Source organism: Macaca thibetana, chromosome 3 (genome assembly GCF_024542745.1).
Source record: "Macaca thibetana thibetana isolate TM-01 chromosome 3, ASM2454274v1, whole genome shotgun sequence".
Taxonomy (NCBI): domain Eukaryota; kingdom Metazoa; phylum Chordata; class Mammalia; order Primates; family Cercopithecidae; genus Macaca; species Macaca thibetana.
Window position 1 is genome coordinate 157,434,510 of NC_065580.1, and position 20,481 is coordinate 157,454,990.

The 20,481-nt window shown below is 44.8% G+C and overlaps 1 protein-coding gene across 7 annotated transcripts in view; it reads right to left on the reverse strand.

Annotated features, from left to right (window-relative positions):
- PCP4 (Purkinje cell protein 4) overlaps nt 1-20,481 on the reverse strand; it is a 485,020-nt gene that overhangs the window by 331,010 nt on the left and 133,529 nt on the right. Inside the window, exon 1 of one of the 7 annotated variants that reach the window (XM_050784603.1) lies at nt 8,963-8,972. The exons of the other annotated variants lie outside the window; for them this stretch is intronic. The gene's annotated coding sequence lies outside the window, so the exon portion shown is untranslated. Of the gene's footprint in view, nt 1-8,962; nt 8,973-20,481 lie in introns of those variants that run through there. 7 annotated transcript variants of the gene reach the window in all.

Consider the following 20,481-nt stretch of genomic DNA (forward strand, 5'->3'; position numbering starts at 1 on the left):
TCTGCTAGACACCCAGGGAAATTATCAGCCTAGACCACCTTGGTTCGTTGCTCAGTTGGATGGGTTGGTGGCTGTCAGACTCTGTAGGTAGAGCAAATGCAAGCCCCACCCCTACCTGAGGGCAGGTGAACAGATTCCTTTGTTTCCACCCAAAGTCTGAGCCACAGCAGACATGCTTCCTTGTCACCTGCCCTGGTGAGGAGATGATTCTTCTAATCTGCCCTTTTATAGAAGATGCAACAGTCTGTAGGTCCTGACCTCATATAAATGTTCTCAGTTCCAGGTTTCTACCATAAGTTGGCCCAACATGATGCTCCTTTCCCAGCATGGGTATTAAAATCTAAACCCCTTGGTTAGGAAGATGAGCCAATCTCCCAAGGCAGTAGCAGCATCATTCCTCTCTGACTGCTCTGCTTCTTAGGTTCTGCTCTGTTGTGGCCTAAATGTGTCCCTCACTTTCTTACAAGTGGAACCTTGAATTTAGAAGAATCTTGGTTGTATTTTATCCATTATTTCTAGTTGTTTTGTTTTGTTTTCTATGACAAAACTATTGTTTTGCTATAAAAAACAACAGTTTTGGGGTATGTGGATTACATCATTGATAAAAATAGAAGTCCTAATCTGTGTATTTTTAAAGTTTTTAAAATGTAACGTTAAATTCAAAAAGAATACCAAAGAACTCCTTAGAACCCTAAGCTACTTTTTTAAACCATAGAGTTTGAATACCTTTAATACAATGACATTATTCTTATTATGACGTCTAAGCTAATCATGGAAGCAAGGGAATGTTCAGATTTAAATTTCCTCTTACTGAAGCTCAAGGAAAGCTCAAAAACCTTCCTGAGTCAGCATCCTTTTCTCAAAAGCTTAACTGCCTGCACCAACACCTTACCAAGGCCAGTGAGTAAGAGAGGAAATACGCCCATGTGTTTCCCTTCTAGGACTGCCAACCTGCCAAACTGTTACTCTCTTCCATTTGTGGGCTAATTAAGCAGCATGATTTCATTCTATTAAATATAACAATGCTAAATTTATAATATATATATGTGTGTGTGTGTATTCAGAATACTTGATAACACTTCATATACTGCCAATTTTCTAATGCCTATATTCACACTTAAAATCGATTTTTCCTATTTCTTTTTTTCCAGTTAACTCTTTGCTAGGAACATAGGAATACATTTATTTCTAAGTCAAATTTTTCCCTAATCAGGCCTTAGGATTCTCCTTCTTCTATTCTGACCCTCTTTAAATCTGGACTTCATTGAAATCATTCTATCAGAATGTGAGCTCCCAGAGGGCAGGGACTTGTCTTCTTCAGCCCTAGAACCTTTGCCATATAGTTTGTGCTCAGCAAATATATGTTGAATAAATGAAAGAACCTTTGAGCTTTTCTAAACTAACTTCCCTCCCAAAGCTGGAATTCTTTTTGATAGAATCCCCACAACCCAAACTTTGCCTAAATATTTCTAATGACACAGAGCTTTCCACAGCAGGAGGAAGCCTGTTCCACTCATGGCTATACCTGGTTATTTGCTTGGTTTGGGTTTTTTCACTTGAATCACTCTACACCTACACCTGTTCTATGTGGGTCCCAGTTTATTCTTCCCTGGTAATGTTCCACTATGGTGTGAATGTTTAGGTCCCTCCCCGAAAGTTCATGTGTTGAAATCCTAACTGCCAGTGTGATGGTATTAGGAGGTGGGACCATTGGGAGGTCATTAGGGTCATGGGGAGGGAACTCTCATGAATGAGATTAGTGTCCTTATTAAAGAGGTCCCAGAAAGCTGCCTTGCTCCTTCCACAATGTGAGGACACAGGGGAGAAGGTGCCCTTTATGAACAGGAAGCAAGCCTACACCAGACACCAGGGCTGCTGGCACCTTGATCTTGGATTTCTCAGCCTGTAGAACTGTGAGAAATAAATGTCTGTTGTGTACAAGCCATCCCGGTTATGGTATTCTGTTCTTGTTATAGCAGCCCAAATGGACTACGACATGCTCCCCGGGATGATACCTGATTCTTCATGGTAGCCTGTAAAAACACAACTCCCTTATCTTATAATAGATTCTTAGAGCGGGGCACGATCTTAGGTTTCATCCTAGAAATTGGGATCTTTTAAGAATTTCCTCCACAGATTTGGATACAGTTGGTTCATGGGCCAGCACTAATGCATCACTATATTCTGGCAACAAGTTCACCCCAAATTTCTCTCCTCCTCAGTTAAATGTTTCTCATTCCTGTAACCAGTCCTGGGCTTGGTTTAATCTGGGCATCCCTTCAGAAAATACGTCACCCCCATAAATGGATACACACTCTAAGTGCTGTCAGCCCACCACAGGCAACGAAGGAAATGATGTGACACAGTTTTTCTATGAATGTGGCCTGAGCATTTCCATTGCCTTATGTTTTGTCCCATTTTTAACTTATTGTCAGTTAAGTCTCCAGTTCTTTCTCAAAAGCATGGCACACGCAGTCAGGGAAAGAAAACTCATTGCAGAAATTTGCATTTACTCTTTTTAAATTTTAAAACGATTTTTGGTCAATGTTTCAATATTTAGATCAATTGATAGTAATACTACATTCCAAGCAATTGACAGAGATGAATGACCCAAAATAAACCTAGACCTTGACTCAATACCAAATATCTTAGCTGCTTGATTCAGGGCCTGGAAAAGAGAATTTGGAAGAAGCAACTGAATGGACATAAGAGAGATCTTCCAATCACATGCCAATGCCCCAGGGAGACAATTCACCATGAAAAGGGCACTAAACAAGCACGTGGGCAGAATGACCTGGCCAGTTACTGTAGCCAGCCTCTGTCACCAGCCACACTAGCAGGCTCCTGAACGAAGAAGCCGTAATGGCAAGGGTGAAGGTTACGCACGAGCCCAAAAGCATGGGCTCCTATTCACCAGCTGATCTCACTACTGCTACGACCCAATGTCCAATTTGCAAGCGACAGAGACTACCTCTGAGCCTCCAAGACACCATCATCCCTGGAGAAGACTAGCAAGACATGTCTTTGCAAGTTAATTACATCAGACCCCTTTCTGATGCAGCAGTGCCTCTCAATGGGAACCAACACATTTTCTGGGTATGGTTTTGCCTTTCTTTCCTAGAAAGCTCAGCCAGCAGCACAATCTGATAAAATTTTTAAAACTATATGTATATATACACGCACACATACTTTTTTATCCACCAACTAAACAGCCTATATAACATTGCACTGGGTCAAGAGACCCACTTTACAAGAAAAGAAGTGTAGCAGTGTATACCAGAGCATGCAATCCCTTAGTCCTATCATATAATACAACACATGGAAGCTGCTAATTTAGTGAAGGCTTGGAATCACCTTTTGAAGACGCAACTGAGGCAGCAGCTTGGAGGCGATAACCTGCAAAGATGAACCACCATCCTCCAGGAGGCAGCCTAAACCCTTCAAGAAGGACCTCATATGGTGGTTTGTCTCCGATAAATGGTCACAAGAACAAAAGGGGGCGACGGAGTGGCCCTGCTCCCCATTACTCTCAGTGATCTGCTTGGGAAATTTGTGCTTCTCGTGCCCACACTCCAGGTGCTGTGGATATAAGGTCCTAGTTGACAGAGAGGGAATGCTTCTTCCAGGGCACACAGTAAGAGTCCTATTGTGGTTCTGGCCCACTCTCTTTAAGCTTCTTGTGCCGAGAGACCAACCAGACAGAAAAGTATTTCCCTCCCAGCAGGGGCCATTGACCCTGCTCATTGGGGTGGGTAAGGCTACTGTCATGAGTGGCGGTAGGAAAGATCACACTGGTACCCAGGTGATCCACTGTGTGTCTTTTATTACACCCCTGCCCAATCTTGACAACAAATGTCCAAGTGTAGTTCTATGTCAACATGGTAGCCAGGTGTTCAGACTCCTTAGGATGAGGGTGCAGGTCACCCCCATGAGGTCAGCCACTTAGACCAGAAGTGCTACTCAGCCAAGAGCAGGGGAATACATAATGTGTAAGGGTGGAGGGAGAAGATGAGTAACCGCTGTGGCTTTGAGATGAGCTTGAGCAATAAAGACTACAGGACTACAGGGCTCTCCTGAGTTTCCCCAGGAAAGGAGATCAGCCAGAATGCTGGTGCAGCTGTTTAATGAAGCATGATTATGCGCTGCTACATCATCTGTTAGAAAAAAGGGGAAAAAGACACTAATTTGCAGCATTTGCCAATTACCGTGGTGTAAAAATTTCCTCCAAAACCTATTTCAAGCTACCGAAGGCTTAACAACTGTCCTGCAAAATTCCTGAAAAGTCTAACAATCTGCTGTCACAATCTGTTACAAGCTGGTTTCAGCACACCTTTGAAAGCACATTGCTCTGTGAAGGGAGTAGATCTGAGTTGATCTGGAGTAGATGCTCCAGGAATGTGAGATAGTAGATGCTGTCGCATACTTCCCAGGTCTGCCACCCTACCCTTTTCAGCACTGAGTCATCTAGGAATTGCCCTTGGCAAAGGAAGCTGCCTTTCCTAAGGTTTTGCTGGGACCACCTGCATCTGATGAGGGGGGCGGCGGGGGCCGAAGGCTCAGCCCTCTTGCCTCAGTGGGACAGCTTTCAAGGGCCATCCTAACTCCAGGGCTCCCAGCAGGATCCACTGATGACCTGCGTTCAACCAAGGGCAACTCAATCACAGTTCACTGTCCCCCTCCACCCAATCATATTCCTCTCACCCCTCAAAAGAAAATATTCTTCAATATGTCCCCAGCATGCAAATCTCAGAGGCTCAGAATCTGGTTCCCAGACCTACAAAAATTCAGAAGACACATTTTTGGCAAGAATCATCAAAATAGTGAAGAAGAGAAAGACCAAGAGAGTGAGAGAGAAAATATATAAATAAATATAATATAAAATAAAAAGGGGACATAACTATGGGCAAAATGAGATTTGAAATAGTGTAAGAACACCCATATCGTAATAAATCTGGGGACCTAGGTTAGAAAGGATCTATTTCTAGGAAAATTGGCTGTTTACTCTGCTGATAGTTTATTTTGCTTTACAGAAGCTCCTTAGTATAATCAAGTCCCACATGTCTATTTTCAATTTGTTGCAATTGCTTTTGAAGACACTTGGGGTACAGTAGGGAGCTGTGCCTGCCCAGGATGGGGAAGGTTCACTTGGGGTGCAGTAGGGGAGAAAGATACTCAAATACCAAAACTGGTACCAGGAGAAAAAGACTAAAAAAGAGAGTAAATGTTAAAGAAACTGAAGTAGTGGTCAAAGATCTCTGCTACCAAAAGACCTTCGTTCGCTGATCATTTCCTTTGTTAGGTCTCCCAAACATTCAAGAAACCATTAATTCCGAAGTTATCTTAATCTAAAATGTTCACAAAATATTAAAAAGAGCAAAATAAATCGGACACACTCACTTTAAGAGACCAATGTAATCTTAATTCTAAAACCAGAAAACGACAATGCAAATTACACACACACACGCGCACGCACACACACACACACACATACACATACACATACACATATCTATATTTGCAAACTCATTTTGTTCTTTATTTTACTAAGTCATTTGTTCAGCAAAAATTCTAAATAAAACATTAGCTAGCTAAATCTAACTGTATGTATTTTTTTAAAAATTCAATGTGACCAAATAGAGTTTATTCTAGGAAAGCAAAGAAAAATCTACAACATTCATAGACAAAAAGTATGTACAATCCCATGACCATTTCGATCAGGAATGAAAAAGTATTTGACAGGTTTCAGTGTATATTTTATGATTAAAAAGGTCTCTGCAATAAAAATCAGTTTCTTAAACTTCATAAAGCTTATATACCAAAATCTTACAGCAAATGTCAAGGGAGAGATGCTAGAAGCACTTTAAACTTAGGATAAGACAAGCATGTCCGTGATACCACTTCTGCTCATTCTAATAAGGAAGGAAACAGCAACCAGAGATGTAAGAATTGGGAAGGAAGCGACAAATCTGTCATTTTCTGTACCTTCTAAGAAATACAAACAGAATCAGGGGACAAAGCTCTTGAACTAGTGAGTGGGTTCAGAAAGAGTGCCAGAAATGAGCTTACCCAGGCTGGACTCAGTGGCTCACATCTGCAATCCAAGCACTTGGGGAGGCCAAGGCAGGAGAATTGCTTATGCCCAGGGGTTTGAGACCAGCCTGGAAAACATGATGAAACCCTGTCTCTACTAAAAATACAAAAAATTGGCCAGGTATGGTGGCGTGCATCTGTGATCCCAGCTACACAGGAGACTGAAGTAGGAGGGTCACCTAAGCCTGGGAGATCGAGGCTGCAGCGAGCCATGATCACGCCACTGCACTCCAGCCTGGGCAACAAAGCGAGACCGTCTCAACAACAACAACAACAACAACAACAAAGAAATCAGTTTACCCTGCAAAAATGCGATGACATTGCAACTAGAACACGTTGTCGAAAATAAGATGCCGCTAAAGAAGAACTAAAACTCTAACTATCAAGATATTAATATAGCCAAGAATTTACAGACTCTCTGTGGAAAAAAAAAAAAAAAGTTAAAACTCTGTACAGGACACATTCGCTCACGCAACAAAAATGGTTGCTTGGTGCTATGCGCTGTACTGGAGTCTAAAGGTAGAGCAAAATAACAAACCAATACCTACTCTCATGAAGTTCAAATGCTAGTGGGAGAGAGAAAATAAAAAGTAAATATAAGAAATAAATTATATAAGGTAGTATAAGAATGTAGTATAAGGTCATAGCTTACTGCAGCCTCGACCTCCCAGGCTCAGGTGATCCTCCTACCTCAGTCTCCTGTATAGCTGGGACCACAGATGCATGCCACCATGCCCAGCTAATTTTTGTATTTTTAGTAGAGACAGGGTTTCACCATGTTGTCCAGGCTGGTCTTGAACCCCTGGGCATAAGCAATTCTCCTGCCTTGGCCTCCCCAAGTGCTTGGACTACAGACATGAGCCACTGAGTCCGGCCTGGGTAAGCTCGTTTCTGGCACTCTTTCTGAACCCACTCACTAGTTCAAGAGTTTTGTCCCTTGATTCTGTCTGTATTTCTTAAAAGGTACAGAAAATGACAGATTTGTCATTTCCTTCCCAATTCCTACATCTCTGATTGCTTTTTCCTTCCTTATTAGAATAAGCAGAAGTTTAAATGCTAGTGGAAGGGAGAAAATAAAAAGTCAATATAAGAAATACACTCTGTAGGGTAGCATAAGAATGTAAGTTTCCTGGGTGCAATAGAATGGGTTTAGGGATGCTGGAGAGGGGATCTCAGACTGAACGGGGTTGCCAAAGTAGGCCTTGTAGAGAGGTTGATAATTGAGCAAAGACTTGAATAAGAAACAGAGTGAGGCATGGCGATACATCGGGGAAGAGTGTTCTAGGCAGAGGAAGCAGCCAGTGCAAGAGGTCCGGGATGCAAATGTGCCTGACATATTCAAGGACCAAAGTGAAGGCCTGTGTGGGTGGAGCAGGGTGAATGAGCAGGAGCTGTAGGAGACGTGTTCCAGGGCCACTGGAAAAAGGAATGACGCGTTCTGACTGACATTTAAAAAAATCATTCCGGCCCAGGCACAGTGGCTCACACTTGTAATCCCGGCACTTTGGGAGGCCAAGGTGGGCAGATCACTTGAGGCCAGGAGTTCGAGACCAGTCTGGCCAACATGGTGAACCCCTATCTCTACTAAAAATACAAAAATTAGCTGGGCACAGTGGCACAAGCCTGTAATCCCACCTACTTGGGAGGCTGAGGCACGAGAATCGCTTGAACCAGGGACGCAGAGGTTGCAGTGAGCCAAAATCGCACCATTGCACTCCAGCCTGGGCAAAAGAGGGAGACTCCATCTAAAAAAAAAAAATTCATTCCAGATAGAGTGTAAGGGAAGATGGGAAAGCAATGAGAAGATACTGAAAATATCTAGGAAAAGCAGAGAGGCTGGGACCACAGCAGTAGCAGGGAAGACAGGAAGAGGTAGTGAGATTCGGAAGTATTTTGGAGGGCCACTCAACAGCATTTCCTCATTGATTCGCTATGAGGTGTGAGAAAAAGAGAGGCGTCCGGGGGACTTTCAGTGTTTTTGGCCTGAGCAGCTACAGGAGTAGAGCCGCCACTGAAGTGGAGAGAGCAGGTTGGAGGGAGACCACAGGTTCCGTCCTGGACACGTTCGGTTTGTGTACCAGCCATCCCAGCAGAGAGGTCGGGCCGCAAGCTGGATCAAGGCGTCCAGAGTCCAGGCGGGAAAAGAAGTGGAGATGCAAATGTGTGAGTCATGTGCGTGTAATTTGAATCCACAGCCATGAGCTTGGAAGAGAGGGAGCAGGTGTAGACAGAGAAGAGAAGAGGTCCCAGGACAGGGACCCAGGCAGGAGAGCAAAGGAGAAAAAAAAAAAAAAAAAAAAAAGCAGAAAGCAGTTGGAGAGGCAGGAGGGAAACCTGGAGCGGGAGACCACGGAAGGCCGGGAAGCAGGCGGAGGAAGGAGAGTGAGCCGCGCCAGGCGCTGCTGATGGCTCCGGGAAGCCGAAGGCTGAAGTTCCATGGCTGCCGCTTGGTGAAGGGGAGCTTATCGATGACAGTGACAAGAGCAGTTTGGGGAGAGGGGTGAGAAAACCCGACTACAATAATTTCAAACTAGAATATCACCTTTGCAACATTTCCATAAATCTAAGATTATTCTGAAACAAACATTTTCCTTAATAAAATAGAACAAGAGGAGAGGAACTAGGAACAGGAAGTAGGGACAATTCTCAGAGCTTTTCTGTAAAAGGGAGCAGAGAAATAGGCAATAGCTAAGGAGGAGAGTGGGATCAACAGATTTTTTTTTAAGGTGGAAGAAATAAAAACATGTTTGTGCACTTATGAGCCAGGAAAGAGATAGAAATGATGATGTAGGAGAGGGAGGGGAGGCTTAGACAGCAGCACACCTTTCAACAGGCAATGGGGGACAGGTCCTAGACGCAAGCAGGAGAACTTCCCCACTCTAGGAGCTTGGGCAGTTCATCTCTATGGCAGCAGAGGGAACGTGGAGGATATAAATGCAGACACAGGTGGGTGGATAGGTGCAGTGGGAGTTTGGAAACGTTCTCTTTCACGTCTTTAGTGAAGAAGGAAGCAAGATCACCAGCTGAGAGGGGAAGAAGGAGAGGATGGTGGGAAGCTGAGAAGAAGGGAACCTCTTGGCATCTTCACCTAGGAGAGTGGAAAAAGCCAGTGCGTCGGGAATACACAGCACTGCGGGCTTGCAGGGGAGTGCGGGTGCCCACTTGATGATGTCGGTCATTTGTGTAAGTGGGACCAGTGGGTACGGTTGTGTTTTTCTCTAGCCCCATTCTGTTAAATCGGCATGAACGAGGAGTGCACATGGCAAATTGCAGTAGGCAAATTGCAGTGCATCAGCACCACGACCTGAGCAAGCAAGAGCAATAAAATAACATGTGCAATGAAGCGAGCAGCAACAGGGAGCTGGAAACGTGGCAGCAAGTGACTATCGTGTGTGACCAGGACATTCAACTAAGTGAGCAGGAATGAGGACAGGCTGCAGGGCCCACAGGGAAAGGACAGGGGAAAGGGGTCCATGAGTTGTGTGCAGGTTGCTGAAGGGTCCGTGGATTGGCAGAGTTCAGGCAGTAGACAGAGCAGAGTGGCAAGGCCAGGAGGTGGTGGACAGGGAGTGGAGATGTCCAGCTAGGATTACAGAGACATTATACTAACCGGTAATGACAAAGCCCAGGGCAATGCTAGAAAGTTCCAATAGAACTATCTGTGATGATGAAAGTGTCCAATATCTGCATTAGCCAACACGGCAGCTGCTAGCCACAGACACCTGAAATGTGGCTAATGCAACTAAGAAATCAAATGTTTACTTATTCTTGATTGTGACTAATTTAAATGTATATAGCCACTAGTGGTTAGCGGCTACCATATTGGACAGCACAGGTCTAAGGTATAATAAACCGTAAGAGTGAGGCACTTGGGTTGCAGGCAGGAGAGGAGTGTGTATAGGACAAAATCATTGGGAGAGAGAGATTCAGGGAACTGGAAAGTTCCTTGTTGGAAGAATCAACCACATGGACTAAAATCATGCAGAACTAAGGCTGGATGGTGATGGAGAGAGTGACAGGGAACCAGGAGCCCCAATCACTGAGAAGTGAGCAGTCAGCAGATGGCTGCAGCCAGGGGGAGAGAGGGATGCGATCTGATGAGATGAGACAAAGCTGAGGCATTTAGAGAGGTCCAGAAGGGATGAGAAGAAGCAGGAGGGACCCCTGCCCCACCTCCAGGTCCAGCAGAGTGTATTCTAGAAGGAACAGTGGAAAGGCCCAAGGGTTTGGGCAGGAATGAGAAATGCAGTGAATATTGCGGATACTCAGACACTGTGGGGATCCGGAAGGAGCCGATGAGGAACCACCTAGAATTCCAGGGCATCCGTGGTGACTGACACGCATGTAAGTGAGAGGCACGCAGAGGCAAGCTGTGGTGGACACAGGGCTAGTGCGTGTGTTAACACTGGTTGCTGGGACCCGGGAGGGGATCTGGATTCCCTCAAACCCCTGCCAAGGGAGGCCTTCCCCACAGCTGGCACACCTCTCTCCAGAGCCTCACTAAAATCCTTCTTGGTGGAGGGTAGGAGACCGGGAGAGGTGCATTCCCTGCTAGGCATAGGAACACTTTACTTCAAGCACACAGGGTACATTCTAGATCCTTGTTAATAGGTGCAAAGATGTCATGAATCCACGAAAGATGCCACTGAGATGGGTGAAAACCAGAATAAAGATGTCATTCTCCCTGCATTAAGATATAAATGCAATCCAGTTGCAATAAAATTACAGGCGAGTGTTTTGAGAAATTCAGTAAACTTATTTTAATTTTACCATGGAAGAAGAAAGGTCTATGAAGAGCTAGGTTAGACCGAGTGTGGTGGCTCATGCCTGTAACCCCAGCACTTTGGGAGGCCAAGGCAGGCAGATCACCTGAGATCAGGAGTTCAAGGCCAACCTGGCCAACATGGTGAAACACCGTCTCGACTAAAAATATAAAAGTCAGCCCGATATGGTGGCGTGTGCCTGTAATCCCAGCTACTCAGGAGGCTGAGCCAGGAGAATCACTTGAACTCAGGAGGTGGAGGCTGCAGTGAGCTGAGATCATACCACTGCACTCCAGCCTGGGCAACAGAGCAAGATCCTGTCTAAAAAAAAAAAAAAAAAACTAGGTCAACTTTTAAAAAGCCAAGAGCCAAGTGAGACTGGGCACGGGTGGTTCACGTCTATAATCCCAGCACTTCGGGAGGCCCAGCCTGATGGATGACTTGAGCCCAGGAGTTAGAGACCAGCCTGGACAACATGGCGAAACCCTGTCTCAAAAAAAAAAAAAAAATATATATATATATACACACACACACACACACACACACACACACACGTATACAAAAATCGGCTGGGCGTGGTGGTGCACACCTGTGGTCCCAGCTACTTGGGAGGCTGAGGTGAGAAAGATCCCTTGAGCTCCGGAGATCGAAGCTGCAGTGAGCCGTGATCGCACCACTGTGCTCCAGTCTTGGACACAGAGCAAGGCCCTGTCTCAAAAAGAAAAAGAAAAAAAAAAAAAAAAGCAAAGTAAAGTAAAGCAGGCTTGTTCTGCTAGGCGTTAAAACACATCTCAAAGTGATGGTAATGAAAAGACAGCATGCAAGCTGCACAAAGTAGAAACTATATCCAGGAGACAGAATAGAGAGTACCGAGTGAAACCTGTGTCCGAAAAGGATTTAATGTATAGTAAAGGGAAACAAAACTCAATAAGGAAAAGAGGACAATGGTTAGTAGATAGTGCTGGAGACACCATGAGTGTATCAATCAAAACATGACTGAATCTCTACCTAACACAGAAAAATCATCGTGCGCTGCAGATGAATGTAACACCTGCCTGAGGAAGGTAAAAGGGTGAGGATAACAGAAAGACACATAAGAGAATATCTTTATGATTTGCAGATAGGGTAGGACTTCTTAAAACTTCCAACGTACAGAAATATTAATAAATTTGATTGTACGAAAATGAAGGAGTTTTGTTCCAAATGGTCACCCCAGAGACAAAAATAAATACAGGACAGACAGGGAGAAGATTTTGCAACAAATAAAATCTACCAGACAAAAAACAGAAATGTAGAACCAAAAAATGCCACAAACCAACAAGAAAACCCCAGCAGCTCTAATAGTCAAATGAGTACCAGCAGTTTACTGAAATGCAGCCAGATGAAAGGCCGCCTGCACTGGGGGAGATGATGGCCGTCATCAATAGGTAGAGAAATGCAAATTAATACCCTGGAAAATCACTTTCCACTTATTAGCCTGGCACAAACTCAGCAGCTGATGCCAAGCGCTGGCAGAGATGGAAGGACACTGGAACTGTGCCCACTGGTGGGAGGGGAGGCTGGGCACAGTCGGGCCCAGCTCACCAATTAGGCCTCAGCACCCCAGGGCCTGGCATTTCTGATTCCAGGCATAGAAATGTCCACATGGCCCCTTGTGGAGACGTGTTTGAGAATACTTGTCACAGCTTTATTTGGAGGACAGAGAGCTGGAAGCACTCGGCATCCACCACTGGAAGAAACGAGGGCGAAATGATTTCCTCCGGCAGAACCGCCAAGTACCTGGCCGCTAAGAGAAGTGATGGCTTACAGAAAATAAGAGACAGAGAGATTTACAACAATAATTTTGTGAGTGTTTTTTAAATGACTACAAAACAATGATATCTGTTTTGTAGGAACACATAACAAAATGATATCCATTAAACCCAAGGGGAGGGGAAGGGGGACAGTGCAGAGCCCAGGTCAAAGAGACGGACTGCCCGGGCTTGGCCCTGACACCACACGCAGCTCAGCAAGCTCCTCCAGCTGGAGGCCACGGTGGAATCCGTCTCAACACTTGTAAGTGGGGAACAAACAGTGAGTGTGCATAAAGCCCTTAGAACAGCATCTGGTCTGAAAGCGACACTGGAAGGGTTGGGTCATTGTTGTTGCTGTTATAAAAGGAAATTAAAGAACCAAACAAGTGAGAGTCCTTGCATGAAGCCACACTGAAAATGTGCCAAGAAGCGGGCACTGTGAACAGCTCAGCCCTCTGAACCTGATGTCCAAGCAGGAATGAGAGAGAGATGGAGAGGGAGGGAGGAGGGAGAGAGGGAGGAACGGAGGAGGAAGGAGGGAGAGGGGAAAGAGGGAGAAGAGAGAGAGAAGAAAGGAGGGAGAGGGAAGGAGAGAGGGAGGCAGAGAAAGAGGGAGAGAGAAGAAGGGAAGAGAAAAAGGAGGGAGGGAAAGGGGAAGGTAAAGAGGGAGAGGGAGGAAGTGGAGAGGGAGGAGGAGGTCTTAAATGGGGGTGGAGAAGAGGATACCACTCTGAAGGTCTCCTGCAGCTTCAGGAACTAATACTTTAGTCTTGATTGCTGCTCTCCAGGAAGCGTCACAATGGGTCACATGCCCCGGCAACAGGCAATTTTGATTATTCACCAGACAGTAGCCCAGCAGTTGTCTCTTATTGGAAGAGCTCAGGGCGATCTGTCTCGGGATGTGGCAGTGTCTGCAGACCTACCTAAAACTGCCACAGAGTATGGTATTTTCCACAACATCCTCTTATCCTTTGCCAAAGTTGGCAAATACCGTAAGTTCCTCAGTGGAAGCTTGGTGGGTATTGCTAGAAGCTGTGCCAATGTGCAGTCATGGCAGGTGGTGCTGAGCCACGGGTTCCTTGTCTTGCAAGAGCAGTGCCACCTACAGAAGAGAATGTTCCACAATCTGACACTCAAATGACAAAGAGCCGGAGGCAGTATCTTTCCAGGTTCCTCCCCAAGATTCCCCCAGCATCTGCACCTTGTTTTCCGCCCTAGGAAGCTTGCTTTCTTGGGGTCTGGGTTGGCCACACTCATATCCCTAGGGATCCAGAGGATCCCTTGCTCTATGATTTCAAAATTAACTCAGCAAAGGGGAGCCCCAGCAGGGGACTGGGAGGCAGAACAGTAAAATCTCTGCCTTATTCCCTTGACCATCTCCTGCAGGGTGGCTGTGGTCACTGCCCCACTGAGGCACCTTCTCTAGAGACTGTCTCCTTCCCTGTCCCTTTGCTCACTTCCTCCCTCCCATCCCTTTGGTTTTAGGGATGGTAACAGCTGTTCCACCACCCTCCCTTTCCCTATTACCACACAACCCTGGTGGTTTCCCTACACCTTTGTACCTGGTGCCTTTATTAAGCCTTTCTTGGGTTTCCCTAATTTGAGTGTGCTTTTCCTGCCTGCTGGGACACTGATTCTGGTGCCCTGTCATTATTATAAGATCCAATTACATCTGCTTCTATTCCTGGGCCCTGATACAGGCTTATTTCATGCCATCTTTTTAAAGAGCCACTTATATCCCCAGTCATGTTCATTATATATGCTGTGCTGAAGTCTGTTCTCAGTTCTTAAGATTTTCAAAGTCATCCTTGACTTTCCAAGTACTGCACCAAACACTCCAAAGGCATTTCCTAATTTAATTCACACAACACCAATAATAGATGACGTTGCCACTATCATTTTATAGATGAAGACTTTGAGACTTTTGGCTAAAATCTCACAGCCAATTAAGGATCTGCTTATCTTTGGGAAGTTACCAAGAATCTTTGATCAAGATCTTTATTGATTTTGCATCATCATTTTGGGGGACGTTCTGTTGGTGGTAAGTTTCTTCTCAAAGTGGCTCAAAGAGTTTGTAGCACTATTTCAAATAGCACTAATTCTCAATGATGGGGACTCTGCACTGGCTGCTGGCCGCTCTCAGATTGTCAGAGTATTGAAAATGAGTCAACATCTACTTAAAGGTTTTTTTTTTTTCTTTCTTTCTTTCTTTTTTTTTTTTTTTGAGACAGAGTCTCACTCTGTTACCCAGGCTGGAGTGCAGTGGTGCAATCTCCGCTCACTGCAAGCTCCGCCTCCCAGGTTCATGCCATTCTCCTGCCTCAGCCTCCAGAGTAGCTGAGACTACAGGCACCCACCACCATGCCCAGCTAATTTTTTGTATTTTTAGTAGAGACGGGATTTCACCATGTTACCCAGGATGATCTTCATCTCCTGACCTCGGGATCCGCCAGCCTTGGCCTCCCAAAGTGCTGGGATTGCAGGCATGAGCCATCACGCCCGGCCAACATCTACTTAAAGTTTTAAGATCATTTACCTTAGCCAAGAGGGGCAAGAAAAGAGAGCCGGAGACAGAGTGAACTTTGTAGTGATTGAGTAATGTCTCCCCAAAATTCAAGTCCACCTGGAATCAGAACGTGACCTTACTGGGGAAACAAGGTCGCTGCAGATGTAATTAAGTTAAAGATCTTGAGATGAGATGTCCAAGTTTTAGGGTGGGCTGGTGGACACCAACCCTATGGCTGGTGTCCTTGTAAGAGGAGATGAGGAGACACAAAGACCAGAGGAGAAGGCCGTGTGGGACCGGAGGCACAGGCTAGAGTGAGGCTGCCACAAGCTGAGGAGTAACTGGGGTCACAGAAGCTGGAAGAGGCCAGGGAGGATCCTCCCTAGAACCTTCAGTGAGTTGCAGCTCTGCCAATACCTCAGTGGCAGATTTCTGCCCTCCAGAATTGTGAGAGAACACATTTTCACTGTTTTAAGTCACCAAGTTTATGGTAGTTTGTTACCTAGGAAACTAATACAGTTGGATTAAACAACCTGGCGACAGGAACCTTATTTGAACCATCATAGAAACACTTTATCACCTAAAGCAAACAATCAATCCAAAAGAATAATACAAGATAAAGAAAACATCGGCGATTATCTAGCAAATGCATACGGTGTGTTAAATTATTACTTCTAAAGACTGGGGAAAAAATGAGAGGAGAAAGGGGATTTTTATTGTTTCTGCCATTTAGATTTTTTTTTTTACCATGAACAAATACTACATTTATAACTTTTTAAAAAGATGATGCTGACATTAAAGGGGTTTGGGGTGGGGAGGCCTTATCTGGTAGGTCAGGGGGCATTTGATGCAAACATGCAGGTGTTGTTCCTTAAGTCCCTGTTGATTGATATCCCAATATAGTCCATGCCCCACTTTGGGGTCTTCACCCCTTCAACAAAGCTTTTAACCTTGTTTGGCTTGTTGTCACATGTGTCTCCAGTTAACTGGTGTTTTCTGAGTGTGGTGTGACTTGCTTCTGCCCTGTAGCTTTTGTTGCTGCATGACTGAGAGAGAGACAGAGTCAGAGACAGAGAGAAGGGCAGGAAAAGAGAGACAGAGCAGAATGAATTGGCAGACGCCATTCTAGCCCCAGCCAGCTTTGTACAGGTACCACGGTCCTATCACTAGGACCTCTGAAGTCATCAGGAACCTAATGACCCTCAGTACAGCTGGTTGCTTTCCCCAAGCATGTTGCCCAGGGCGATTCTTCAATTGATGTGGCCTTTAGGATGGGGGACAGGATGCCTACAGCCTAGAATCTCACAGCTCTACCCATGCCAGCCCATAGGGAACTCATGTAATTCAGAGCTACAGGCAGGAGTGGGCGATGGAGGGGCAGCACTTGCCTTAAGGCAATTAGAGGCTCCCAAATCCCACTAGGAACCACTTATGCTCAGTTTGAACTGAAGACTTTCTAGGCACCATAAGCTGTGCAAGACACTTTGGGTGTCTCTTCGTAGAATCCTCATATCACCCCCTTGGGTTCAGTACTAATATTCTCCACAGCTCTCTTGATGACACCAAGTGTATTAGTCCATTTTCACACTGCTATAAAGAAACACCTACGATTAGGGAATTGATAAAGAAAGGAGGTTTTATTGGCTCACTATTCTGCAGCATACAGGAAACACGGCTGCATCTGCTCAGCTTCTTGGGAGGCCTCAGAAAACTTACAATCATGGTGGAAGGCAAGGGGGAAGAAGGCACTTCTTATATGGCCAGAGCAGGAGGAAGAGAGAGCAAGGGGGCCGGTGCCACACACTTTAAAACAACCAGATCTCATAAGAACTGAATCCCGAAAACAGCACTACGGGGACGGTGCTAAACCATTCATGAGTGACTGCCCCTATGATCCAATCACCTCCCACCAGGCCCCACCTTCAACACTGGGGATTACAATTTGACATGAGATTTGGGCAGGGCCACAGACTCAAACCATACCACCAAGTCTTGCTCAAGGTAATGCAGCCATTAAGCAGAAGAGCTGGGAGGTGAACCCTGCCCTTTCTCCTGTGCACTGGAGCCTGAGGCATGAAACCACACAAGGCCCTGGCCAGTCTCACCCTTGTGACTTCAGGTAACAAAAGACAAGCCATCCACTAGAAGATGCAGTGAGACCTTCAACCGTTTTCATTCTTAACTTGGGGAACCTCAGGGTGCCCTGCTGGCAAAGAATCCCAGAGGCTTCAGGGCCCAGGTGGGGAAGAAATTCTTTGCCTGTGGCTGATTCACCTTGCCTATCCCTTTTCCCTTCCCAGACCCCCAGCAGGCAGCTGCTAAGGAACACTACTCACCTCCAGCAAGGTCTGCCAGAGTACAGCACCTCCACATGCATTCCTAATCCTCAGCTGTAGGAAAAAGCATAAGTGTCCATCCCCAGAGTAGGAGATTCTATACGAAGCCGGATGGCTGGCCAATCCCACCCACAGTGAGTCCTATGGTGACCATTATGATAATAGGAGTTAAGAAGAAATCACTTAGGCAGATAGCAAGGGTATCTGCCTTGGTAAGGTTTTTCTTTTTAATGAAAAGCAGCCCTGAATTACTTTCCTTTCTAACGAAGAGCATCCTGTAAAATCAAGCTGCAGACATAGATACCTGCATTGTGACAATCATGTTCAAGATGGCGGCTCCATCTTCCCTTCTCTTTGTCAGCCACATGTAATGTAAAGAGAAGACAAGATGGCACCAATCACCTGGAAAGCTCATTTGCATAAGATGAGGGTGGGGCAACCAGCCATCCCCGCATGCTGTGTAAACATCATACGTGATGGAACCAATCTCTGAGCCCTATATTAATCAGACACCGCCTCCTCAAACTGGACTATAAAACCTGGTGCATTCACCAACAGCCAGTCCTTTCTGCTTGGAGACCCCTTTTTCTATGGAGAGAGCTGTTTCTCTTTCTCTTCTCTTCTGTCTGTTAAACCTTGGCTCCTAAACTCCTCGTGTGTGTCTATGTCCTAAATTTTCCTGGCACACGAAAATGAACCCCAGGGTATATACCCCAGACAACGTAGCCGCTTCAGCTACAGTCCAGAAGTTAAAACTAACATCTTGAGTAACTTCAAACCCAAGTCAAGAGTTAGGCTAACTCTCACTGTACACTTCCATAGACACATTCTATACTGTAGTAATACTTTCCAAAACATAGGCACACGGCCTGATTAGCTTAGCCATAGTTGAGCCATCAAGGGTAGACCTAGGAATATAAAACAGGGTTGAACCCTGACTGGTCACAGTGCTAAGTACACTGCATACATTTTCTCATCCAATTCTCACAACATTCTAAGGTACTATTTTTATCCCAATTTTAGAACTGAAGAGTCACCCAAAAAGAGGTTGAATCCTTCAACCAGAATTACTGTATTAGTCCATTTTCACGCTGCTGATTAACACATACCAAGACCGAGTAATTTACTAAAGAAAGAGGTTTAATGGACTCACAGTTCCACGTGGCTGGGGACGCCTCACAAACATGGTGGAAGGCAAAAGGCACATCTTACATGGCAGCAGCAAGAGAAAATGAGAGAGAAGCGAAAGCGGGAACCCCTTATAAAACCATCAGCTCTCATGAGACTTATTCACTACCACGAGAACATTATGGGGCAAACCACCCCCATGATTCAATTATCTCCCACCGGGTCCCTCCCACAACACGTGGGAATTATGGGAGCACAATTTAAAATGAGATTTGGGTGGGGACACACAGCCAAACCATATCAATTACATATCTGGAAAATAAGAAAACCAAGATCTAACTGAAAAGCCTAGAATTCTACCACTGTCACCTCCAATGCAGATGTTGTTGTAAATCAAAATGAACTGGAATTCAGGCACATTTTCACTGTCACTAAAATTTCCAAATCAAACACTCCTCTTTTTCTAGAATTCAAAATTATACCTTTTTTCAGGTTAAATACTTCTAGTCCCATTTTATTAATTTGGAGTATATTTTCTCTTGAATTTATAACACACTGATTATTTTTCAGTTGGCAATAAATACCCTTCCTGATATGACCACAGTAGACAACTTTAGAAATCATGCCTTACGAACGACAAGCCAGTTTAAATCCCACTTCATTCCTGAGTGGGAAATCCCACTAAGCCAGCAACTAATGGAAGTATAATATTCTAATAGTTGGGTTATTTTAAAACAAACTCTGTAGAAAGGATGGCTTTCATAATCCCTTTTAGATGCTCGAGACAGCTTTGGTACCGTCACAGAATGAGAAATGTTTAAAGACCATGTTCAAATGATTTACACGACGAGCATTGAATGTGTTTCCGCAGGAGCATGTCAAATGAAGCAACGGTACGGTTTTGGAGAGCAGGCCTGAATTGCGTTCATCAGGTTTGCTAGCACATTGCATTCATCTGTTCATAAAATAATTAACGCGTGAAGGGTAAGACTCACATTTTTCCCTCTCGGGTCTTCGGGCTGAAGGCTTGTCTTAGCCACCATCACAACCAGCAGCTTTTCTGTGCCCAGCTGAACACAGAAAAGTCTTTGTTGTAGGAATTAGCCTCCCAGCCTGAGGGCCTTGGGCTCTCAGAGCCCCTTCATTGATGGCAATGCTGTTGCCATAGTTACCAGGCTCACCCTCCACAGTTTGCCTCTTCACCTCACCACAAAAGCTTTGGAAGAAAATAAAACTTAAAGTTGAGCTGTAGGCTAATACATGAGCCAATACTGTTACTTGTTAATGTTAAATATTTAAAAAATCATTTTGGAGGAGAAAAAAATAGAAAACAGGTCTTTGGAAAGCCATCTGTAATTTCTCAACTATTTGGATTTTTAACAGCTCACCAGAGAAAATAGGTGCTTTCCAAGCTTACAGACATTGCTTTAAAATGGACTTTTTTCTTTGTTTAGAGCCACACTGTTTGTGTTGGTTTTATTCTTGGATTAAAACTATTGTGACAGTCAGACATCAGAGAATAATTCATCTCAGTCCCAGTATTTCAGAGCCTCCCAACCATCACGCATAGAGCATGGCTTCGGGAAATGGAATTTTTGCTTTTCCATAAATGTCTTTACAATGTGTCTATTTCATGTCTTGATGGGACTTCTCACCAGGAAATTTTATGACAAGTTACTTCAATAAGAAAAATTAAAATCTGGCCAAGTGTAGTGGCTCATGCCTGTAATCCCAACACTTCGGGAGGCTAAGGTGGGAGGATCATTTGAGCTCAGGAGTTTGAGACCAGCCTGGGCAAAAGGATGAAATTCTGTCTCTACAAAAAAATATATATATATATGTGTGTGTGTGTGTGTGTGTGTGTG